Below are 27,056 nucleotides of genomic sequence, written 5' to 3'. Positions count from 1 at the left end.
CCCCAAGACTTTTGGGACAACATTCTGTGGACCGATGAGACAAAAGTGGAACTCTTTGGAAGGTGTGTGTCCAAGTATATCTGGCGTAGAAGGAACACTGCATTTCATAAAAAGAACATTATACCAACAGTAAAATATGGTGGTGGTAGTGTGATGGTCTGGGGCTGTTTTGCTGCTTCAGGACCTGGAAGACTTGCCGTGATAAAAGGAACTATGAATTCTGCTGTCTACCAAGAGATCCTGAAGGAGAATGTCCGACCATCTGTTCGTGTACTCAAGCTGAAACGAACTTGGGTTCTGCAGCAGGACAATGATCCTAAACACACCAGCAAGTCCACCACCGAATGGCTGAAGAAAAACAAAATGAAGACTTTGGAGTGGCCTAGCCAAAGTCCTGACCTGAATCCTATTGAGATGTTGTGGTATGACCTTAAAAAGGCCGTTCATGCTCGAAAACCCTCTAATGTAACTGAATTAGGACAATTCTGCAAAGATGAGTGGGCCAAAATTCCTCCAGGACGCTGTAAAAGCCTCATTGCACGTTATCGCAAACGCTTGGTTGCAGTTGTTGCTGCTAAGGGTGGCCCAACCAGTTATTAGGTTTAGGGGGCAATCACTTTTTCACACAGGGCCGTGATGGTTTGGATTTTTTTTCACCTTTAATAATAAACACCTTCATTTACAAATTGCATTTTGTGTTTACTTGTGTTGTCCTTGACTATTGTTTAAATTGGTTTGATGTTCCGAAACACTTAAGTGTGACAAACATGCAAAGGAACAGGAAATGAGGAAGGGGGCAAACACTTTTTCACACCACTGTATTTACATGTAAACATAGGGTCTGTAGGCGAGTCTTCCATACATGGCAATAGAGCACAGCTGGACAGCAGCAGCAGAAGTTTACACTGAGATATCGGGATACAGCACGGGATTAAAACTTCAAGAGATAAGGGAATTTAAACTGGGATAGTTGGCAAGTATGAGGCATCTGCTTTGGGCCCCACTACAATGATGGGCCCAGGGCAGCTGCCCCTTTTGCCCTGCCTTAACAACAGTCCTGTCTATTTTACGATCTCTATGCCAGGACGATGTAGATGGCCTCTTGCAAAACAGTTGTCTTTATCCAAAAACTGCCTGAATTGTACAACAATTTATACAAAACAGTTTTTGCTGGAGCAGATGTGAGAGTCCAAAGGCCTGACAGTGAAACTGAAATAAACTGGATGGCCTATAGGTTAAAGCCTATGTTTAGACGTTTTAAGCCTCACAGTAGTTGCAGATACATGGGGTAAAGGGTACTATCATCTAAAATGATTTGAGAAAAGTGGAACATGGAAACCTGTCCCCAACAGGTCACCACAAATGGAAAAAGGGACACTTGGGATGGTCTATCGCCATACCAATTTTAGAAGAGTACACATTTGATTATAAATAAAGTATATTTTGTTAATACAAAATATTAAAATTTAGGATACATATCCCAAAATGACATAAAATAAATCACATTTTATACATTCTAATGCTGTTCAGAGATATATATCAACAATACATGTGTGTCACTACCACTAGATGTGCTCCAAAAAGGAGAATTGTGGATCCTCACAAGTCATAGCCCTTGTACACGCGGTTGGAGATTCCGACGGAATTTGTCCTATCGGACCATTTTGTCAGATATTCCGACTGTGTGTGGTCTGCATCGGACTGTTTCCGTCGGAATATCCGACGGACCAAGTTTTCCAACTTGCCAGTAAAATTTTCCGACAAAATGCTCCGATCGGACATACTCCAATCATGTGTAGCCTACTCCGACGGACAAAGTGCCATGCATGCTCAGATCAAATTCCTAGACCAAAGCTATTGGCTACTAGCCTGAACGTAGTACCGTCTTAACGAAATAACGTCATCACGACCTCTTCCGGAATTAATCCGGCGGAATTACTCCGACTGTGTGTACAAGGGCATAGAGTAATCCACTATACTTCTGTTCTCCTTCCAGTGGTAGCGACACACGTGTATTGTTGATACTGTATATACATCTGAACAGCATTAAAACATATAAAATTATTTATTTTTTTTAAGATTTTTTTTTTTACGTCAATTTGGGATATGTAGCCTAAATTTTAACATTTTGTATTAATAAAATATACTTATCAACTGTGTACTCTGCTCAAATTGGTGCTGCAATATCCATTCCAATTGTCTTTTTCCCTTTGTGGTGACCTGTTGGGGACAGGTTTCCATGTCCCAATTTTCTCTTTATTCCAAAATGGATTAAATACATTATTTTCCTAAAATTTTTACAAACAATAGCCCATAATGACAACATGAAAGAAGTTTGTTCGAACTCTTTGCACATTTATTAAAAATAAACAAAAAAAATCCCCATGTACAGAAGTATGCACAGCCTGTGCCATGACACTCAAAATTTAGCTCAGGTGCATCCCGTTTCCACTGATTATCCTTGATGATTCTACAACTTGATTGGAGTCTGTGACTGAACCAATCCCACACTCCGATTGAGTGCTTCCGTCAGTATACCGCTTCCTAAGTCTGAATATATATATCAGATATTCCAACCACTCACAAGCACAAAACAAGACGACACTTGCTTAGCTGCTCAACATGGACTCATTTATTAGAACCAAAATGCCAAGTATTTATAATACAGTAGAAGACTAAAACCTAACCTAATTAGCATGAGCTAATTATCTAATCATTGACCCAGACTAATTGTCTGAGAGATAGGACTTTTCAGGGTAAGACTTTGTCTCCTAGCTCACTGACTGACTATTCAATACACATTGCCATAAACACAGGGTTAATTAACACAAACAACAATGTGTGAATACTCCTACAAGCCAGACTAGACTTATTTACACAACAGACAGGTGGCTGGAGTTGATGACATTAGCATCTAACAGTTTGTGTCCCAACAGTGTGATTCAGTCTATTGCTAATATGGCAAATACATATCCAGAGTCTGTGTGTCTTGGGGGGGGGGGGGGACATGCATCTGAATCCAAGTAACACCACCTCAGGGGTCCCCAGGCATACAGCTCACAAAGAGCACTGTTCCCCCAAATGCGAGGGCCCATAATCGCAAGATAAGAGGCTCGCATTCTGTCCCCTCCCACAGCTTCTGTTCCGGCTAGGTCTGTCACAGAGTCCATCTGTGGTAAATTCAGTTGATTGGACATGATTTGGAAAGGCACACACCTGTTTATATAAGGTCCCACAGTTAATAGTGCATGTCAGAGCACAAACCAAGCCATGAAGTCCAAGGTAGACCTCCAAGACAGGATTGAATTGAGGCACTGATCTGGGGAAGGGTACAGAAAAATGTCTCCAGCATTGAAGGTCCCAATGGGCACAATGGCCTCCATCATCCATAAATAGAAGAAGTTTGGAACCACCAGGACTCTTCCTAGAGCAGACTGCCCAGCCAAACTGAGAGATCGGGGAGAAGGGCCTTAGTCAGGGAAGTGACCAAGAACCTGATGGTCACACTGACAGAGCTCCAGAATTTCTCTATGGAGAGGAGAACCTTCCAGAAGAACAACCATCTCTGCAGCTCTCCACCAGTCTGGCCTGTATAGGAGAGTGGCCTGATGGAAGCCACTCCTCAGTAAAAGGCACATGGCAGCCCCCCTGGAGTTTGCCAAAAAGGCACCTGAAGGGCTCTCAGACCATGAGAATCCAAATTTTCTGGTCTGATGAAACAAAGATTAAACTCTTTGGCCTGAACGGCAAGCGTCATATGTCTGAAGGAAATCAGGCACTGCTCATCACCTGGCCAATACCATTCCTACAGTGAAGTATGGTGCCGGCAACATCATGCTGTGGGGATGTTTTTCAACAGCAGGAACTGAGACTAGTCCAGAACAAAGGGAAAGGTGAATGCAGAGACATGTACAGAGTAATCCTTGATGAAAACCTTCTCCAGAGCACTCTGGACCTCAGACTAGGGCAAAGGTTCATCCTCCAACAGGACAACGACCCGGAGCACACAGCTAAGGTAACAAAGGAGTTGCTACGGGACAACTCTGTGAATGTCCTTGAGTGGCCCAGCCAGAGCCCAGACTTGAACCCGAATGAATATTTCTGGAGAGATCTGAAAAATTACTGTGCATCGACGCTCCCCATTCAACCTGAGAGATCCTGCAAAGAAGAATGGGAGAAGCTGCCCAAAAATTGGTGCCAAGCTTATAGCATCATACCCAAAAGGACTTGAGGCTGTAATTTGTGCCAAAGGTGCTTCAAAGTATTGAGCAAAAGCTGTTAACTCACGTACATGGGATTTTTTTTATTTTTAATAAATTTGCAAATATTTCAAACAAACTTCTTTCACATCGTCTTTATGGGGTATTGTTTGTAGAATTTTTAGGAAAATAATGAATTCAATCCATTTTGGAACTGGGAAGTCGAAGTCACGTGTGTTGTGACGTAACGCGTAGGATATCGAGAGGCAAATAGACACCGGAAAAGACGGTCAGGTACGAGCTCGACGCTCGTTTTTACATTGCTTGAGCTACACATGGAAATGTGAGTTTTTATGGTCTTATTTAATAAACTTCAGCTTTTTTACCAAAACATACTGCACCATGGTAGGCTTTTTTATCCTCCTTTATACCCTGACATACTGAGCATTTAAGCGATTACAAACAACTGTTCAATGGAAGGAAAGGAAAGGATCCCCCCTGGTTCTACTCCATACACAGTAGGAATGCACAGGAACATACCGATCCGAAGGGGTCCAACCCCCCCTTATCCTCTCTACATGCTGTTTACCTTACAGCAGTAAGGTAATCATTTAGTACAACCACGGGTGTCAGTGACACTGAAGACATATTTTTGCACTTAAAGGCACAGTGACACTGGTTATCATTATATCACCACACAGTGTTCCTGTGAAACACCTGCACTATTTCTGCACACCGGACCCGGAAGAGTGTCCAATATTGCACTATAGACTTTATATATTTAAACTTCTAATTGATTTTGTTTATTTAGCATTTTTTTTTTGCTTATGTTGCACATTTACGTTTACAACTATTTATACACTTTGCGGACTTTGCACATTTATAGATTATACCTAGTAGTACTGTCTAGTATGTTTGCGTGAAATTGCACATTTTAATATTATTTAATTTTTTTTTGCACGCCAGCACTTTACTGTGAGAGTTTAATCGGTGAATACTTATTGTTTACGAACAAATCTCTTTTATATGAATGCTAATTGTGTATATTGATTTTAAAAAATCTACTGTAAGGAGCGCAACACCACTTATTATTTTGAATATTTATACATTTGGGCACGAGTTTGGCCCTTACGGTGTATGCAGCACCTTTATATTATATTGTACTTACAGATTCCTTTTAGCGCAGGAGTACCTACTTTACAGGAAATAGTGTACTACTGCAATATACAAATGGACTTTATATATGCACGTCGATCCACTCACAAAACCTTTGCAGTCAGAGCATGTAATCACGGCAAACATCAGATTGTACTCCTCCTCACAGCCTCTCCGTGCCTCTGAACACTGTGGGCTTGACGTCACTGGCTCCTCCTCCCTACGCGTTGCGTCACAGGTCACGTGACATTCTCAAGGGAAATTGAGAATGTCATGTGACCTGTGACGCAAAAATCCGGCCCCTTTCACTCCAGTGTGAAAGCCGGAGGGCTTTCACACTGGAGCGGTGCGCTAGCAGGACGGTAAAAAAAGTCCTGCTAGCTGCATCTTTGGAGCGGTGAAGGAGCGGTGTATTCACCACTCCTAAACCGCCCCTACGCATTGAAATCACTGGGGCAGCGTGGCTATACCACCGGCAAAGCGCCGCTGCAGCGGTGCGTTGCGGGCGGTTTTATCCGCTTTTCGCCAGCTAGCGGGGGTTATAACCCGCTAGAAGCCGAATACCGCCACTAAAACTGCGGTAAAGCGGCGCTAAAAATAAAAATAATAGCGCCGCTTTACCTCCAACGCCGCTCCCGCCCCAGTGTGAAAGGGGCCTAACTCTTACACAGCTGGGACTAATATGTTTGAGTTTGCACAGTTTTTTATTAACACTGTTTACATTTATCAGGGCAACATTTTCACCCATTTCCATATATGAATTTTTGTCACATTCTTTTTTGTATCTGCTCACTTGTTCCTTTTTTTTGGGTAGCGCAATAATTATTTGCACTTTATACTGATAGAACTCACAAGTCTGCTACTGTATATACTACTGATGAGGTATTCAGCAGTTTACATTTACTAAAATTATTGCATTTTCATGTCCTGTGTACTGTGGGAGACCAGATATAGGGAATGCAGGGTCCTGGGTTTAGTAATGCTTTAATACAAGAGCTCATTATGCCCACAGTTATTTTTCAGGTCACTAACCGGGCAGTAGAATTAAAAGATTAGTAAAGGGTAACTCCACTTTCGTGGGGAAAAAAAAGTAGCAAATAAAGAAAAAAATAATATAGCGTGTACAATTGTCACATATGTCATTGTAACTGAATGTTATTAAAAATGACCTTTCCTTTTCAATCTGCAGCCACTCTAATTTTTGTATCAATACAAAGCAATATGGCTACATGGAGTTGTTCTGTACACAGAATGTGTACTGACCCCTCCCCAGAAACATAATTTCCAGCTTGTGTGATTGGCTCACGAATTTTCCCAGAAGTCTGCCTTAGATACAAGTCAGATTTCAGGCAGCCCCTGCAACAAAATGTAATTTTTTTGGTGAGATACTTCCAATATGAACACGTCTAAAGGGATGCAGACCCTGCAGATTTCCTCATCCATGTCCTGCAGCTGCCACAGCTGACTGATAATTATGAAACCACTCCCATTAGACTCACTCAGCCCAGAGGCAGAGACAAACACACATGGATTTCTTCAGAATGACAAAGGGTAGGGATCTGCAACAAAGGTTTTTTTTTCCCCAATGTAATCTTTATTCAACTCCAAACAGGGAGAAACGGTCCCCAAAATACAACATACAATGACAAAGTACAAAACAATCCAGAGAACCAAAACTCGGTACAAATAAAAAGTGCAATTATAAGACTGTCGTACATCAATCATATCCTGGCGAGATCTAGTGAGAATGCCGTGCCAGGGTTCGGGATCATAGAAACCCCAGGTCCCCCCAGCACCAGCCATCCCCATATACGGGAAGGGGGCCATTTGTCCCACTTTTCCACATTTTCAAGAAGAACAAGTAACGGGGGGGGAGATAGAAAAAAAAAAAAAAAGTTTTTTTATAATCCTTGCAGTGTACATAGATCACCCGGGGGGGGGGGGGGGGGATGTTTTCTTCTCAACAAGAGTGGAATTACATTTTAGGTAAGTCACTACTCATGATACTAACGTATTTTTTGAGCCTGTTCATGTAGTCTGGTTTTGCAACTCATTCATTTAAATGGCTGATCCAAGCGCACTGGAATTTGGAAAAAGTAGGGCAAGCACTACTGTTTCAGAATGCACTGCACCAAACCACATGGTACTGCAGTAACATGCCATTTGGTGCCCACAAATGCAGCACAACAATGCGTTTGGGGTGCTTTTAACAATGAATTGGCACCTGCAAACTCTTGCAAAGGGCAGCACGTTCACCTACGGGACATGCGCATGTAATACAAATGCGTTTTGGTGAAAACTGGCTCCTACTCTACTGCAGCAGACATTTTCTTTTTTGATATGACCAAAGTTGACTAACTTTTTTTTTTTTTTTTACTTTGAGTTTAAAAAAAAAACCCTTGTTGATTTATGTTTGTACAAAAATGTAATATAAATATAATGGAATGGAACAAACTGCTTGTACATTGAGTTAACAAATCAATGCAGGGCTTTTCATATACAGTACTATGCATACACATGTCACATCCATGCTCCTTTGTTTACTTCCTGCTGAGAATTCTCTCAGTCAGCAGCTAAATGAGCCTAGGGGTGAGTCATTGGTTGCTAGGAAGCCAGCGACTGCCAGCATGCGAGCAACCCCAAACCCTACGTGGGAGGTTGTCACATTAGTGACAGCTGACCACCACACAAACACAACTCTGTGCACTGGTGTCTCTGTATGATAACTCAGAGGTGGTCTTATTTACCTCTTGGTTACTTATCTGTGAACTGGTGGGTAATTCTTTTAGAATCTGTCACTGCCATATTGACGGTATCTAAAAGTATAAGTGGTAGTAGCAAGAACTATCTGGTGCTGAAACTGGCACACAGCTTTCATCATTTAAGTGCAACCATAGATCTTTTGTGGATGTATAGTAGGCTGCCTCAGATCCTTCTTTCTCTCTATTCTCTCTATTCTAATTTGTCCTGCTGCAGAACAAATGTGGGGCCAATCACATGCCTTCCTGATGGTATGGCATGATGGATAAGTATTGGCCTGTATTTCTCAGAATTGAAGGCACCATTGATTCTGACTAAATTTCCAACTTCATTTGTAGAAATTCAGCCCCAAACTTGCAAGGAACCTCCACCATGCTTTACTGTTGCCTGCAGACATTCCTTATTGTACCGCTCTCCATCCCTTCCACATTTTGACTCATTAGTCCAGAGCACCTGCTGCCATTTTTCTACACCCCAGTTCCTATGTTTTTAAGCATAATTGAGTCTCTTAGCCTTGTTTCCACATCAGAGGTATGGCTTTTTGCCCACAAATCTTCCATGAAGACCACTTCTTGCCAGACTTCTCTGAGCAGTAGATGGGTGGCTGGGTCCCACTGGTTTCCGGCAGTTTTGTGCTGATGCCACTGCTTGAAATCTTCTAATGTTGATGGTAAGTAAGCATAATGTGTCTTTCATCTGCTGCATTAAGTTTCCTTGGGCGACCACCGCGCCTTTCAAATTTTGCACCATTTGTGGGCCGCCGCAATGCCCGAATTTCATGCGGCCATCAAATTTGAGTGATCGGGCATGTTGGAAATTTTTTGAAAAACAATTTTCTAATCAATGATGGGAGAATTGTGAGAAATATAATCAAAAAAGAAATGCGCATGAAAAGAAAATTCCCAGAAAGAAAAGAAGATTTCGGCCACGAATCTTGGTTGGTTGAATTTTGAAATCAATGGTGGCACCATCGGATCACAAAATTTCAGATTTTTTAAGGAAAATTCGTTCAGAATTCTACCCATGTATGGCCTGCACAAGTATGATTTTTTTCCTGGCCGAAAACCACATTTACAGTTAAAACTATCAATCCTTCTTGAAAATATTCCTTCCTTCTCCTTTGATTTTCCTGATCACTATGGTTAAGAAAGATCATTAATTTGACCCCATAAACGAACATAAAATTGAATGAACCTTCTGATTTATAGAGTCACCATACTGGTGCAGCCCATATTTGCATACATTTCTATATTATTATTTCCAACCTGCATGTGCTGACTAATATATGGGTGACAACTGCAGGTTATGTTACCAATTTAGAAATGCTTTATATTTTTGAGGTTGCATGTTATATAAAGTTATGTTTAGAGTTCTGTATTTCAATTACAGTTGGATTCTGGTACAGCATATTGCTTCGTGGACTGTGGTTCATTTGGTCAAACATTGATCTTGAAAAGTCTAGGCTATGCTTAACTTCAGGACTTGTGTTCCGAAATTCTTGTTGTAAGCTACGAAATAATAGTTGAATTAAAAAAGTTGAATACCGTCAATCAAAAAATTAATAAAAGACAGAAAATTTAATGTTCCAAAAAATTATTTAAAACGTTCCGCAATAATTTACTGTTCCATAAAATTATTTTTTTAATGGAATTCTACTGGTGTATGGCCAACCTAAAATCAATATGTGCTCCTGGGTGTTGTCTATCAAAAGGGTGAACTTCATGTCTTCATTTCCATGTATGTTTAGATTCTTGTTTCTTTATTCCAACAAAGTACATTGTGTTTTGGTGGCATTCATTTTGAGTGGCTTTCCAATACCCTATTCCAGTAGAAGGCAACGCATCCACACTACAGTGCACCACAAAGCTCTTGTTGTACATTGCGGTGCGTTGCTTTGCAAAAAAAAAAAAAAATAAAAGGTGTAGGTCAGTTTTTTGTGCATTAAAGTGTGCTTCCACTCGAATTAAAATAAATAGGCTGTCTTAATTAACAATTTACTTTATTAACATGTCTATGAAAGTACCTCACAGGGCAGCAGTCCCCAACCTTTTTCCTACCAGGGACTGGTTTTATGGAAGCCAATTTTACCAGGGACCGGGGGCTATTCACAGAGTCCGTCCTCAGCCCCCCTTTACATCACAGTGCCCCTTTACATTAATGTAACGGGGACTGCTCGGTAAAAAGGTGGCACTGTAATGTAAAACATAGAAAAGTGATGGCAGAAAAAAAATGGAGTAGTCCATCAAGTCTGCCCATTTATTTATTTATTTTACAATTTTTGTTTTTGGATGTAGATACTTTTTTTATTTTTTTTCCACAAGCATTTCATTTCCCGTAAGTAAATAATACAGAAAGAAGTGAATTACAAGAATCCAAACCCATTACATACAGAACAATAGTAACAGTAGAACAAAAAACAGTACCGAGGTCATAAGCATGCACACGCACGAACCAAGTGTGTCTCAATCTATCGCCGGTCTTATTGCTCTTGAGCCTAAACCTGCAACAAGCTAGGAAAGCTGCCCCATGTTTGAAGCCATTTACTGTTGACTTTCTCATTACCTCTGTAGGTTGGTAGTTTATTCCAATCAACTATCCTTTCAGTAAAATAATATTTTCTAAGATTCGTTTTGAACTTTCCTCCAGTTAGTTTGAGGTCATGTCCCTGTGTTCTTGATTTTGGTTTTATATTGAAAAGTCTGCCCTCCTGAACCTTATTCACCCCCTTGATGTATTTAAAGGTTTCAATCACATCTCTTCTTTCCCTTCTTTCCTCCAGACTGTACATATTAAGTTCCTTGAAGTCGCTCTTGATATGTTTTATCCACTTTTCACCATTGTTGTTACCCGTCTCTAGACTTGTTCTATCTTATCAATATCTTTCTGTAAGTGAGGTCTCCAGAACTGGACACACTATTCTAAATGAGGTCTCACTAAAGATAGATATAGATATATATATATATAGGAATGAGGACCTCCTTCCTCCTGCTGGTGATCCCTCTAGTGATGCATCCTAGTATTCTATTCGCTTTTCCTACTGTCTACTTCACACTGTTTGCTAATTTTGCAATCATCTGAAATAAGTACCCCCAAATCTTTTTCTTCTGTAGTGCTGGCCAACACTGTACCCCCAATATTGTACTCTCTCAGGGGATTATTTTTCCCTAGGTGCATTATTTTACATTTAGAAATATTAAACTGCAGTCTCCACTGCTTTGACCAATCTTCCAGCAAGGCCAAATCATGTTCCATGTTACAGACACTTCCAGGGATATGAACTATATTACACAACTTTGTGTAATTAGCAAAAATACATACCTTACCCAACAAACCTTTAGTTATATCACTTACATATAGTTTAAATAGAACAGGACCTAGTACAGAGCCTTGTTGTACTGCCTGTCCGTTTTTTATCCGATCCTATCTGATCCGTCAGACGGATGGAAAATAGGACCACCATCCGTCTGGGTTGTGCAGGCAGGTTTGGATCGGTTGGCGACAGGAGTCAGCGGATATGTGTCCACAGACATCCGCCGCTCCATAGAAGAGACTGCAAGGTCCGTTCAGGTTGGCTTGTGATCAGGAAAGCTCATGTGAAAAGACCCTTATGCAGTTAATTTTTTTTAAATGAACCACATACTGTGAGGCGGCCCTAAAAGTCTTTTCTTTTCTATTTTTCTAGCCAGGTTAATATTGGGGATTAAAAAGTTTGAGCATTTTCAAAAACTGGGAGATTTAAAAAAAATTAAGGTTTTCTAGTGGTTTTTAAGTGTGCATTGGTTTAAACAACTTGAGGGTTAGAAAAGGTATTTGCAAACCTGTACCTGTACCTGTCTTTTTACAAAAAAACTATAATCTGCTTCAATATATGTTTTTTGGAGAAAAAGACAGATAGTGAAATGTCAAATGTAAAATTAAAAAAAAAAAAATTAAATTGAGAGCTTCCACTTCAGTGAAATTAAGCTGGCAGCAAAATCAAGTAGAGTTTCAGGCTCCTTTTCAAATGTTTTCTAGGCTATCCATATCTGCTTTGCTGAAAAAAAACCCTGTTTGTGTTGCCGAATAGCTCAAGCTGCAGTTTCCTTCCTTTTCCCCCCTGTCCTTCCATACAACTCTGTTAAAGGCTTCAATTGGAGACAGAGTGGAAATCCTAAATCATGTTGTCCCCCATCTAAAATATTAATTTTTTATTAAAACCAAGATTGTATAAAAAAGAAAAAAAATAGTTAAAATGTATCAATTGAAATAACTGAGCAAAAATAAATATAGTTCCCCATAAAACAAAAAAATTGAATTAATTTTCTACATTTTGAAAAAAAAAATTTAAACTGGATCATGATCATGTGAGTGGTAAAAATGTAAAATCTATAAAAAAGGCAAAGGTTATGAGACTAGTTGCAGAGATAACAGCAGCAAGACTTTGAACTGAATTTTCAGGTGAGGTGCAGAGCGAGATGGAGGTCTGCCTCTCTATTAACTTCCTGTCCAAAAAAAAGGAAGGTTTGAAGTCCGCTAGTACAGAGATAGAGATTATATATATATTTATTTTTTATTTTTTTATTGCACACCTTTTTTTTTTGCACACAATAAAAAAATCACGTTGGGCCTGAAGATTAGTTAAAACGTCAAAACAGTATATTTTATCAAAGCAGAGAACCTGAAGAATAAAATGATGGTAAACATAATTTTGTTGCATTATATTAGTGCAATGGTTTATCAAGCACAAATATTTAGCAAATTTTCAGTAAATATAAAATAAAAAATACAATAAAGTAATTTTTGGTGCAGACATGAGCAATGTAGCATAAAACTTACTGCCAAGTAAATAGAAGCCCAAACATAAAATAAATAAATGATGTGAATTATTGTTCTCACTTCAGTGGATGCGACAATATATACCACGTGGAGCATAATTTATTTGGCGCCTAATACAAATAATTAGTGTAACAAAAAGAAAAAAGTGAGTCCATAAGTCACCAACGTGACATAAAATATTTGAACAGGTGTCGTGATCGTTGTCTTGAGTCACCAACAAAATCCTCCACCTTGTGATAAACCACCACCAATTCAAGGATGTGCTCTTACCGTAACCAGAGCATTGACTGCCTATTACGTGGGGGGGTCAAAGAAAGCTTGTGTATCTCAAATGCTCCATCACCATTTGTTAGTCAGCATATGGTAGATGGGGGGGGTGGGGGGGGGAATTATTACAGGCAGCCAGTACGGAAATCATAAATCCTCTTATTCCAAGTGGACGCACCAAATGCCATTCCCCAGCAAGAGATAAAACGCCATACTAATGTAAAATCTTAACAATGTGGCTTTTTATTAGAAGTAATGCACTTACATGCCAACAGATAAAAAACAGCGTGTGTATAATGGGCACAGTAACATCCGTGTGCTCTCATCCAAACGTGATGACAGGAAACGACACCTCAGCCCAACTGGTTTCGTCACTACAAGGACTTCTTCCAGGGAGTTCAGTGACGTTATGGTCAAACTGCAATCGTGAGTCTAATGCTTTCTGCAGATTGTGGAGCTTTAGCTTTGAACCTTCACAGAGAGACCACTGCTTGCATACAGACAGCAAGGGTACTTCTCTGCAGCATGCTGGCAGAAGACAGACTTTTCTGTTCATGCTGTGGCTGCTTTCTAAAGTAAATGAATATTAAAACACTTTTGTTTGGCTGCACATGGAATGTATTTATGCGATTTAAAATTAAAGTTCAGTTGGACTTTAGCCTGGGCCTCATGCACATTAGTGCTTAGGCCTGCATCCTGGGAGGCATAGATGCAGCATATATCTCTGCAGCCAGCAACCTGACAAAATCAATGAGAGGCTGAAATATGCTGCGGATGGTACCTGTTTTTAGGGCTTTGTGCCTGAAAAGCAAAATTCCAGAGCAGAATAACTTAGTTGTTATGTTTAGGAGATCTGAGAGTGGGAGAGGTTGAGTAGTTTGGCACAAACACAAGGGCAGGGCAGACAGTGCTTTGTCTATGGAAAAAGCTGTGTGTTATCAGCCAACAAAAGGACTTCAGCACAAAAGGAATAGAGGAACTGCAGTTACTGGGAATCGCACAGGAACACGCTGTGGATTCCTGTGCGGTGTGATTTTGGCCCATTAATTTTGACAATCATCAGCCCAGGGATCCAGCGCTATCTTCACCCAGGCTGGTTCTTCACTGGTCTTCGAGTACCCAGCACCACACTCTTGACTGTGGGAAGCCAGCTGTGAAACATCAGAAAGTCACAGCTGGCTTCTCGCAGTCAAGTTGGTGGCATCGGAGGTCCGAAGACTGGCACTGAACCAGCCTGGATGAAGACAGAGCTGGATCCCTGGACTAGTGACTGTTTATTAAAGAGCAGCTATAGTATTTCATGTGTGAGATGCAGTACGCTGTCATACTGGTCCTGCAGCCCCCCCCCGGGACATGCCTAGGCAAGAAGTCTGGAAGTAGGAGTGGGTACTGTCAGAAAAAGGTACCTGCTTCAAAAAATAAATAAATAATAATACACTAATATTGGGGGGGGGGGGGGGGGCAGGAGGAAGAGGATAAGCTGAACTTTCACATTTAAATGGCATTCCACTCTAAAGTGTTACTAACCCCACAACAGTAAAATCAGTCTGTATATGCAGTAAAGTATGCTTGTTATACTCTCTGGGTAACCTAAGGAGTATATCCTCTACATTGTGTAAAAAGACTGTTTGATCCCGTCTCCTTCCATTCTTCCACTGTCCCCAATATAGCTCCTGAAAGCACAGAGCTAGGAGACAAGCTGCACATGCTCAGTTTGGTGTGTAATGATAGAGAGTTGTTTTTTTCTTGTGAGAGTGCATGTGATCAGCACAAGGCCAATCAGCACTGTCCAGACAGATGGTCAGGGGTCCTCCATCCTCATAAGACAGTCAGTGCAGAATGAAAACTGCTCCTACAAGCTTTAACCAAACACCACAAGAATGCTATATACTGCTGATGAGAAAAGGTATTTAGCAGTTTATATCTACTAAATCTATTGCATTTCCATGTTCTGTGTACTGTGGGAGACCAGATATAGTGAATGCAGGGTCCTGGGTTTAGTCTCACTTTAAGTGCTCGCACTGTCTTTAAAAGGACAAAACACAGGGAATCTTTAAAAAAAAACAAAAAACATATGCACTAGATTTCTGCAACGGATGCACACCCATTGCAGAGATCTACTGCGTATTGTTTTTTTTTTTTTAGCTTTTTTTTGCTCTGACATACGCTTTCAATCAAATATATTGTCACTACAAACAGAATCACTAAAGTGACATGGGCCAGACCCTGCAACATGAACTAAGCACAATACAGCAATGTTAAAAAGAAAACTGAAAATTTATATCAAATATTTACCGTAATTTTCCTTTCCTGATGGACTCCATGGCAGCATACGTATGGGTCAATCCCGCCTCTCATACCTCATAGGACCCCACTCCCATAAATCTTTGCTCCTAATCAGAGACTGTGTTCCATAACTTAGCCTAGTCCAGCAAACGGGAGGGAACTCCTGCTGCCATGGAGTCCATCAGGAAAGGAAAATTACAGTAAGTATCTGATATAAATTTTCAGTTTTCCTGACAGACTCCATGGCAGCCTACGTATGGGAAATAACTAGCCATACACACCCAGGTGGGCAAGAATTGCTGTTTCAACAAAAAAAGGTTTAATTGGCACCGTTTAAACAGATAGAACATTTAAACTGAAGTTAACAGAAGAAAGAGCAGCCGGCTTAACACAAAAAGTGCCTCATGAAAGTGTTTATCGATGACCATGAAGCTGCCTTGCAGATCACTTCCGCTGATACGTGTCGGGATGCTGCCCATGACGTCGACACACCCCTGGTAGAATGAGCAGTCACGGCTTCCGGAGGAGCCAGCCCCTTAGCCTTATATGCCCTTTGAATAGCCTGGACAATTCAGCATGCAATGGTTCTAGAGAAAGCACACAATCTTCTGTTTTTTCCATAAAAGTAAACAAACAGATAATCCGACTTTCTGAAGGGTGCTGTAGCTTCCAAGTAATACTTCAAGACTTCTCCGACATCCAGAGGATGGACAACTGAAGAATCAACTGACTGAAAAGTTGGGAGAACAATTTCCTGATTCTCATGAAATACCGATGTTACCTTAGGACAGTGTTTCTCAACTCCAGTCCTCAAGGCACCCCAACAGGTCATGTTTTCAGGATTTCCCACGGCTGTGGAAATTGCTAAGGCAGTGAAACTGATCAAATCACCTGTGAAAAATAATGGAAAACCTGAAAACATGACCTGTTGGTGCGCCTTGAGAACTGGAGAAACACTGCCTTAGGATATGATCCTAACATCGGAATCAGAATTACCTGATCAGGGAAGAAGGTAAGAAAAGGTTCCTTAGAACCCAAAGCACTGATTTCCGAAACTCTCTTAGCCGATGTTATGGCCACTAAAAAAGCTGTTTTAAGAGAAATGTCTTTCATAGATAATTCATCCATTCGTTGAAAAGCTTCTCCTGAGAAGAAATCTAGGACAAGGGGAAGATCCCATTTGGAGAATCTTGGTTTTCTCTGAGGCCTAAGTCTTGAAGCTCCTTTAACCACTTCGATACAGGGCACTTTCGCCCCCTTCCTTCCCAGCCCAATTTTCAGCTTTCATCGCTCTAGCGCTTTCAGTGACATTTGCGCGGTCATGCTACACTGTACCCAAATTAAATTTTTATCATTTTGTTCACACAAATAGAGCTTTATTTTGGTGGTATTTATTCACGACTCAGTTTTTTATTGTTTTGCGATATAAGCGCAGAAAAAGCGGAAATTTGGAAAAAAAAACAATATTTTCTTTTTTCTATTTTAAAAGAAATCCAATAAAATCAAATTTTGTCATAAATTTAAGCCAAAATGTATTCTGCTACATGTTTTTGGTAAAAAAAAAAATTCAGATAAGTGTATAATAATTGGTTTGTGTGATCACGGACATATGTACGCAAATGATCATGTACATATGTGTGCAGGTGATCACGTACATATGTGTGCAGATAATCATTGGGACATGTGATTGACATGTTTTTATTATTAGGGACATGCGTTTTTATTATTTGGGGACATGTATGTTTTGGGGACATATGTGGGGACTGTGTTTATACTGTGTGTTGCGTTGTGTGTTTACACTAGACTGGTGATCAGTGAGTAAAAAGCTGTAAAAAACAGCTCATACTCACTGATCATCAGCCGGCTGCAGCGATCTGCTCTCCTCTCCTCAGCAATGACTTCTGTGTGAGGAGAGGAGGAGCCGATTGCCTAGCAACCGGCTGTTTGTTTACATCACATGACGGCCGTGATTGGACATGGCCGTCATGTGATCAGGAGGGCCAATCACAGAGCCCTCCTGCCGATCTGAGATGCGCCGTGTCCGGATGACACGAGCACATCGGGATCGCGCCGCTGCGTGGGCACGCGCGTGCGCGATCCGGCTCCTTCTGAAGGACGGCTCCCACACGGCCGTATATGTGCATTGGCCGGGTGGGAAGTGGTTAAAGAATTGTCTGGTAAGAGGATGTCTTGCCCAAGAAACACCAGTAAAGGCAGAGATTGTGGAAACCTGGACCCGCAGAGAGCTCACAGACAATGGCAGATCCAAACCTGACTGGAGGAATCCCAAAACATCTTTTATATATTTGGATTGATACAGGAACCACCAGAAGAAGAGACATAGTCCATAAATCTAGACCAGATTCTCTGGTAAACTTTGTTTGTACCCTGTCTCCTGACATTTAACAAGGTAGCAATCGCTGAACTTGGGCATCCTAACGCTTCCAGCCTCTCCCTCTCAACCACCAGGCCATCAGATGGAGATGAGATGGGCACAGATGAAGTGATGTTCCCTGTAGCAGAAGATCTGGTCTGGAAGGAAGCGGAACTGGGTTCCGGTAACTCAGTTGTAACAGAAGAGGGAACCATGGCCTGTTGGGCCAATATGGAATGATTGCCACTATTTCGGCCACCTCCTGTTTGAGCCTCGTGAGAAATCGAAGAATGATCAGCACTGGAGGAAAGGCGTCCACTCCAATGGCTTGGGGACAACGATACCTCGTATAATACTTCCTCATTTTGGCATTGCAGGGAGATGCAAACAGATCCACCTCCGGTATCATTCCCAGTGACAGGATCCAGTCGAAAACTTCCACATGGAGAGACCACTCGTTGTCCAGGGCTGTTCTTGAAAGGAAGTCCGCCTGAACATTTTGAACCCCAGGAAGATACACGGCCGTCAGGTCTGCCAAGTTTGCCTGAGCCCAGGACATGATTGGACTCACCTCTTTCAGAAGGGAGAGACTGCGAGTGCCCACCTGTCTTTTGATATACGACACTGCCTTCGTATTGTCTAATCTCATGAGGACTGAGGCTCCTGGTGTCAGGTGGAGAAAAGCCTGAAGGGCCTGGAAGGCAGCTCCAAGCTCCAACACATTCGAAACCACCCCCTGAGGTGGAAAATCCCACCTGCCTTGGGCTACCTCCGACAGACAGAGAGCGCCCCAGCCCTTGTTGCTGGCATCTGTCGTCACTGTTATCCAGGAGACTGGAGCTATCGAATGGCAGTTGAGAAGATTCCTCCATTGCAACCACCAGGGGAGACTCTCCCGCATTGAAGGAGTTATCCGAATCAGATTATCTTGCAACTCAGGAATCCACTGTTGAAGGAAGCCTTTCTGAAAGGGCTGCATCCTCCATTGCGCCCACTTCACCATAGGGGCTGTGGCCACCATGGTACCTATTATCCTGAGGCACTGGGAAACCCAGAGTAGGGGAGCTGACATTGCCAGGTGAATTCGGTCCCGGACTACCGGGATCTTCTCCAGAGAAAGCGAAATAGTGCTCTTCACAGTGTCGAACTGTGCCCAAGAAATACTAGAGACTGTGTTGGCTCCAGATGACTCTTCTCCCTGTTTAACAGCCAGCCGAACTTTATCAGTAAAGAGATGACTTGATCCCGGTGCGACAGCAATTGCTCTTTGTCCTGAGACAGCAGAAGTAAATTGTCCAGATAATGATGCAACCTCTGACTCTGATCAAGGCGACCACCGCCAGTAAGAGCTTTGAAAACACCCGTGGCGACGTTGTAAGCCCGAACGGGTGACATATGAACTGGAGAGGTCTTTGGTCTACTGCAAATCTGAGAAATTTTTGAAAGTCCTTCGCAACTGGTACGTGAAAGTACGCGTCTTTCAGATCTATCGAAACCAACCAATTGCCTGGTTGCATTGTCTGTCGTATAGTCAATAACGTTTCCATCTTGAATTTTTCCTTTTTTATAAAGGAATTCAGATAAGTCAAGTCGATGACCGGCCTCCAAAAACCATTCTTTTTAAAAAAAACATAAAAAGGTTAGTAGATCCCTTGAAATTTTTCCTCGGTTGGAACCGGGATGGCGGCACCTTGAGCAATAAGGGAGTCTGTGTAAGTCAGAAGAACCTCTCTCTTTTCTTCTGAATGTGGAAGACTTGTGGGAACAAAACGATGTGTGGGTGGACTGCTGAATACCCAGGCATGTCCTAGAGAAACTGTTTTGATCACCCAATAATCTGGAATCGAGGCTGCCCAGAAGTGGCAGAAACGTAGTAAGTCGACGAGCCCCTACTTGCTCCACCTGGACAGGCTCTATATCAAAAAGATTTTGCAGCTTCTCATCCCCCAGAAGATGTTGATTTTGAAGGCTTCTGACCAGAAGGCTGGTTTCTCCTCCAATTCTTCCTAAATTCACGACCTGGCCTGTAGTGACGTGCATCCCTAGCACGCTCTGGATCTTGTCTAGATTGAATTCTCTTCTGACCTAAAAGATGGCAATCCTGGGGTAAGAACCCAGACTTCCCCCCAGTAGCACGTGTGATAGCTGAGTCAAGTTTATTCCCAAAGAGAGAAGCGCCCTCAAAGGGAATCTTACACCAAGCCTGTTTAGAGGCAGGATCCGCCACCCAAGGGCGTAGCCATAAGGCCCGTTTAGCTGTAACGGAAGACAGCATGACACGTGCTACCAGGCGAATAATATCCAGGGAGGCCTCGCCCAGAAATGCTGATGCCATCTTCATCTCATGTACAGGAGAATTCTTGAGCGCTTCTTCAGAAATACTTCCCAAGGTCACACCCACATCATCCATCCAACACTCCACTGCTATGGATAATGCCGTCAAGGCCAAAGCTGGCTTACAGGCCATCCCTGCCGTAATATAGATACGTTTCAAATCCGTATTGATTTTCCTCTCAAGACCATCTTTGAAGGAAACGGTGTCTCACCAACCTCATTGAGGCTGCATCAATGAGAGGAGCAGACTCCAGATGCTTGATTTCTTCGCCTTTGAATGGGTACATTCTTGCCACCTTGGAGATAAGAGAATGCTTTCTCTCGACCTTACTCCATTCATCCGAGATAATTTCACCCAGTTCACCCAAAAAAGGGAAAATTTGAGCGCTCTTTTTTAAGATGCTTAAAATATTTCATCTGTTTAGAGGGAGCCTATACCGGCTCCTCCCACCTCAGTGCATCTTTTACTGCTCTGACCAGATGAGGAACCAGGGAAAAATCAAATCCCGCACTAGAGTCATCCACTTCCATTTCACTGACGGAAGATCCACTGAAAGAAAAACTGTCACGGGAGGGACCCGGAACTTCAAGGTCTTCCACCTCAACCACTGAAGTTGAAACAGAGGGAGGAATGGCTGTGGGAGTGGAATCAGATTTATTCAAAGATTCTTGAATAACCTTCTTGACCAAGGCCTCCACTTGCTGGTCTTTAGCATCCCTTTCTTTAGCAGCTCGAGAAAAACAAAAACCGCACAGCGATTTATCTTCTGCCACTTTCGCTCTACATCCAAAACAGGATCTTCCTTCCGAGTAACCAGAATGGGGGTGGGAATAGTGCCGAGACCCAGACCTTGACCTGTCAGAGCGGTGTCTGGAAGAGGACTTAGGATGTCCAGAACTTGATCTCGAATGGTCACGTCGTGACCCAGATTGAACATTATCTTCGCGTGCTGACGAACAAAGATCCGGTACAGAAGGGTTAAAATAAATGAAAAGGAAAACAATTCTAATTTTATCCTCTACACTTAAACCAACCCCAACAAACAGGCAGAAAGGAACAACAAAATTCCATCCTACCTGTGGTGCGAGGGCTGACCACAGGGGGGCGAAGAAACATCCATGGCAATAGATTCAGACAGGCTGTAACACTAACAAACAGCAAAACAAAATGAATGAATGAACCATACAATTTAATGTAACAATAGCCAATACTGTCAGAATATAAAGACAAAACAGCAAGGATTAAAAGGCATTTAAGCCTCTTATCTCCGAATCTCTCAAACAGCAGGCAGTGTTTTTGCTAGATGAAGCAGCAAACCCATCTGAATCTGACAGGTTTTTAAAACTGCCGCCGGATGACATCATCACGCCGTCCAGCGCCTGCCAGCGTAGTTTCCACGCACGATCGTGGCCACCCCGTTCGTACTGCACAGGCACAAACCAAGCCTCGATCTCAATTGAGACTATGCGGCTGCACAGTATAGGGGAAGAGCGGTGAACGCATATGTGCTCCAGCCACCATCCTACACAAAAAACCGGCACGAAAACAAACAAACAAACAGACACAGGCTGCCATACATTACCGTCAGCACACCGACCATCCGACCTGGCTCCCATTCAGAGGCACATCACCGGGGATCAATAAGGGGAAAAAGGCCTCCCGCTAGTAGCTGGGACGAATGGCCATACTGCCGCTTGCCAGCCAGTGGCTGGATAGTAAGCTCTTCATGGCATCGCACTTCATCCCCATGTCCACCCTGCTAATAGCTGGTACGCTGGACTCCAGACACCAGAAAACTTGTCATCATGTGCGAACCGAAAACAGGAACCAGAACCGGATTCACGACTCCTTCAGGTAAGAACTACCTCTTTGGCCCATAAGGAGGAGGACAAAAAAGGAACACGGTCTCTGATTAGGAGCAAAGATTTATGGAAGTGGGGTCCCATGAGGTATGGGAGGCGGGATTAACCCATACGTAGGCTGCCCTGGAGTCTGTCAGGAAAGATACTTTAACTCCTTTTAGAGGAGCTCCAGTCATTTTTGTGTTTATTAAAAGTCAGCAGCTACAAAAACTGTAGCTACTGACTTGTAATAAACACACACTCTTGTGGCTGTGCAAGTCGCGCTGTGCCTTGTGAATGGTCCCACAGCCTTCTAGTCAGATCACCTAGGTGATCTGGGCGGAAGTGGCAGCGGGTACCTATCAAAACCAGGTACCCACTCCCCCAAAAAAAGTGTAATTTGGGGGAAGAGGAGTGGGTGAGGAGGCCTTAAAGTGGAACTTCCCCTTTTGGGTGGAGCTCCGCTTTAATGGCTGCAGGTAGAACAAATCTTAACATCTGAGCGCAGTTTTGCAACTTTGGCATGTATTGGCAAAACTGTACATATCATCACATTTCAGTGTTAAAGTGGTTGTGAACCCTCAAGGTTTTTCACCTTTAATGTATTCTGTACATTAAGGTGAAAACATTTCTGTAGTGCAGCTGCCCCCTAGAGCCCCCCTTTTTCTTACCTGAGCCTGATCTTTCCAGGGATGAGCACAGCAACTCCAGTCGCTGTCTTGGGTCCTCATTGGATAGACTGATAGCAGCAGGAGCCATTGGATCCTGCTGCTGTCAATCAAGTGATGTGAGGCCGAGTCCTGCTGTCTGTGTCAATGGATGCAGCACCAGGACTCAGTAACACACCCGCATGGGTGCCCCCAGGGAATGCGGGTCTCTGTGGGGGCACTCGATAAGAGGAGGAGCCAGGAGCCCCAATGGAGGACCCCAGAAGAGGAGGGTTGGGGCAAGTATGACATGCTTGTTAATAAAAAAAAAAAAAAAAAAACAACACACCTTTACAACCCCTTTAAGGTGAAATATACCTTGATTTTTTTCAGGCTAAAATTACTTTCATTTCATAAATGGTAATGGATATCTCCTGATTATTATTTTTTTTTTAATCATGTACCAAGATAGTTTAAAAATATATATATATTTTTTTTTTACTATAGTTTTATATTTTTGCCTGTTACTTTGACCCACTACCAAAAAAATAACCCAATATTCCTACTCCTAACGTTATTTGTTGTTTGTACCCAAAGTAGGGCCAAGAAACAATAGTGTACATGTTTTAGCTAAACTAAAACATACTAAACCTCATCATTTGACCCCTAACCTTGACCCTGAAACTAATCTAGGTCAAGCCCCAATTTGGATATTTTATGTTTACTGTAGTTAATACATTTTATTTTTTTTCTTGGGGCGATCGCTGCATTCCCATCTGTCTCCTGCGGGGGGGTTGCATGGATCATGTGTTCCTGTGAAGCATCCATGCCTTCCACTAGTAAAAGCACCTCCCCTACTACACTGAATCACCAGCTAGGCACACATTTAATCCTTTGATTGCCCCTGATGTTAACCCCGTCTCTGCCAGTGTCATTAGTACAGTGAGAGTGCATATTTTTATCACTGGTCCCCAAAAAAAGTGTCAGTTGGGCGTCTGATTTGTAGGCTGCAATATCGCAGTCTCGCTGTTGCTGATCGCCGCTATTACTAGTAATAAAAGCAAAAAATCCCACAAAATTCCATAAATCTATCCCATAGTTTGTAGATGATATAACTTTTGTGCAGACCAATCAATACATGCTTATTGAGATTTTTTTTTACCAAAAATATGTAGCAGACTACACATTGGCCTAGATTGATAAAGAAATTTTTCTTTTTTAATTTTTTTTTCATTATTCAATATGTTTTAGAGCAGAAAGTAAAAATATATATATATATATTTTTTTTCAAAATTGTCAGTCATTTTTTGTTTATATTGCAAAAAATAAATAAAAAATCAGAGGTGATTAAATACCACCAAAAGAAAGCTATTTGTGGGGGAAAAAGGACATAAATGTTATTTCGGTACAGCGTCGCAAGACAGCGAAATTGTCAGTTAAAATGACGCAGTGCCGTATCGCAAAATATGGCCTGGTCAGGAAGGGGGGGGGGGGGGTAAATCTTCCAGAGGTGAAGTGGTTAAGCGTCACTAGGTAAAACTTCAAATAAAGTTGAAACTTGAAAAACATAGCACATCGCTCCTTGCTAGAGCTGACACGTTTTACTGCGCAGGTTAGTGGGAGTGTAGCCCTACAAAGTGACAGTACACAAATAACAAACAACTACACAACTAAAAAATAAAAAACATTAATACAAACAATATGATGAGAAAAACTACCCTTAATACAACTTAAATAACACACCCATAAAAAAAAAAAAGAGCAGTTTTTTTTTTTGTATCACCAAACAATTGTAATCAAATTTCAACTAACCAGCCCAATGGGCAAAATTGAGGCCCCATTCACACTTTGGTGTTCCGGGAACGCGCGCCGAAACACGTGTTTTGCATGTGTTCCTGGAAGTGCCCGCAAAAAAACCCAGCAAATTGCGAGTCGCACCTGCGCTGCCCTGATAGCACCCCAAATGTGGGTGGCAGGCGCGTATTTTGTAAAACGCACTCGGCTCACTGCCAAAAAAAAAGGGTACATGAGCTGCTTTGGCGCATCTGTCATGCGCAGGGCAGCCCATTCAAGGGCATGGGATGCCCTATGCTGTTGCATGACAAACATATAATTGCAAAGGTTTGAATGCAACCTGAGAATTTCCCTTCAATGAAATACAACTAATTGCTATTTTTGCAGTGAAATGACACCCCCTCCTTATCACGCATGCGCATGCATGTATTATAGTGTTTATTCACACCAGCAGCATCGGGCAATGTTGTCCAATTTGTCTTATGTCCTGTGGCTGCAGATCAGTTGAAATAAAAAAAAAAAAAAAAACAAGACCTGCTGCATTTTTGCACAACGCAATCCAAAATGTTGTAAAGCATTGCAGCCCATAGATTTGCACAAAGCTTTAAATAAACAAAGGAACAAAAAAAAAAAAGGAGTAGGCTCAGCCATGCATTCTAATGACAGATTGCAGCACACGTGTTCACAGCACATACACTAACATGCACTGTGTGGTGTGAATGAGCCCTAAATGTCAATTGTAAATAGATGACAGTGTGGGCTAGTTTTTTTTATTTTCATATTTGTTGTTTTTTTGCAGATTTGGGTTCTTTTGGCAAGTTCCAGCAAAGAACTTCAGGCCAGAAGATTTGCAAAGTGCAATAGACTTGAATGTATTAGAGTAAAAGATGTAGGAGGTGGTCACCTGTCTGTCCCCTGTGCTCCGCTGGATGCTGTTCTCTCTCTCCCAGGCTGGATGGTCCTCAGCAGCTCCTACAGAAGTCTCACCTGTCCTGCAGCTTCACTGCCCCTGCAATCTATGCTCCCCTCCCCCTACACTGATAAACAGCAGGAAAGAAGGGCATGATGGGACTTCCATTGAAGCCCTGGCCTCTGGCTGTGTACAAAGTTTGCAGACAGATTAGGGTTGGGTCTATGTATGAGCGTCCTCCCTCTTCTGTGATCATGTACAGTGCTGTGTGTTCTGTATGGGAGACATTGCCCCCAGATCTGCCTCCATACCACTCACACTGACCATCTTTATGTCACAACTGGCTGACCTCTGGTGGCCTCTGACCTTTCACATGGGCCGTGTTCCTTCTGATTGGAGCAGAACGGTACAGATGTCACTTTTGTCACATTCATGTCCTTTTCAGTTTTACGTCTTCGAAGCCTAAAAAGCTCATGTTAGGTCTTCGGGCAGCCCGATGTGAAAAAACATGCCCCCGTTTACATCTGATTACCTCCAATCTGTCACTTTTATGCCCAAATATATGATCTTAGATGGACACGTATGTGCTGGTGTGGGATGTGAACGTGCACTGGATCCTGGAATGTAAAGAAATGATAACTTTTACACTCACTGACCGCTTTATTAGGTATATTTTATTAGGACCGCGTCCAGGTTGGACCCCCTTTTGCCTTAATTCTTTCTGGCGTAGATTCAACAAGGTGTTGGAAACGTTCCTCAGAGATTTTGGTCCATATTGACATGATAGCATCAAGCAGTTGCTGCACATCCATGATGTGAATCTCCCATTCCACCACATCCCAAAGGCATAGCTCCCAACTGTCCCTGATTTGGAGCAATGTCACTCTGTTACTCATTCCTCCTCATCTCTCCCTCATTTTGGTCTCATCTTAAGGGCCGGTTCACACTGCAGGCGCGGCGAGGCGTCTCCAACTTGCCTCGCCGCGACCTGCGGCGGCCTCGGCGGCGACTTGCAGAGGACTTTTGTATAGAAGTCAATGCAAGTCGCCCCCGAAGTCGCCCAGAAGTAGTACAGGAACCTTTTTTCTGAGTCGGAGCGACTCGAGTCGCTCCTCTCAGAACGGTTCCATTGTACAGAACGGGGGCGACTTGCGGGAGCGAGGCGAGGCGAGTCGTGTCGCCTCGCGTCGCCTCGCATCGCCCGCTGTGTGAACCGGCCCTTAGAGTTTATAATAAAATGCACTTTTTATTTATCAAAAAGTGTTTTCCAGTCCTAAACCTTTCAACTGATTTCTAAATTGCTGCATTTGTAAATTCCAAAAAACAATATAGATGAATATTAGTGTTAAAAAAAAAAGCACTTGTGGGTTTAACCAATCTTGTTTTTTTGTACAATTCTCCTTTAACCACTACAGATCCACGCTATAGCCGAATGACGGCTACAGTGCGGACCTGCTTTGCCGGGACGAAATCTATTGACATCGTCCCGTGCCCGAGCGGCCTGCGCGACCCCTGCAGGGCTTGCATGGCTCGCTGTGTGATCAGCGAGTTTATGAGACTCCCTGAATCACAGATCGGAGTAAGGGGTCGATCCCGACCCCTTACCACGTAATCAGCTGTCAGCCAATGACAGCTGATAATGTGATGTAAACAGAGCCAGTAATCAGCAATTT

At 42.5% G+C, this 27,056-nt stretch overlaps 1 protein-coding gene across 1 annotated transcript in view; it reads right to left on the bottom strand.

The window, feature by feature from the left end:
- Positions 1 to 25,566, bottom strand: part of EPHX1 (epoxide hydrolase 1) — a 106,286-nt gene extending 80,720 nt beyond the window's left edge. The window contains exon 1 of the mRNA XM_077485838.1: positions 25,378 to 25,566. The gene's annotated coding sequence lies outside the window, so the exon portion shown is untranslated. The remainder of the gene's footprint in view (positions 1 to 25,377) is intronic.
- Positions 25,567 to 27,056: the final 1,490 nt, after the last annotated feature.

This window comes from Lithobates pipiens, unplaced genomic scaffold (assembly GCF_037356315.1).
Source record: "Lithobates pipiens isolate NorthernLeopardFrog02 unplaced genomic scaffold, aLitPip1_a1.2 Scaffold_18, whole genome shotgun sequence".
In the NCBI taxonomy this organism is placed as follows: Eukaryota; Metazoa; Chordata; class Amphibia; order Anura; family Ranidae; genus Lithobates; species Lithobates pipiens.
The sequence above is the reverse complement of the archived record's forward strand: the minus strand, read 5'-3'. Positions and strand labels throughout refer to the sequence as shown.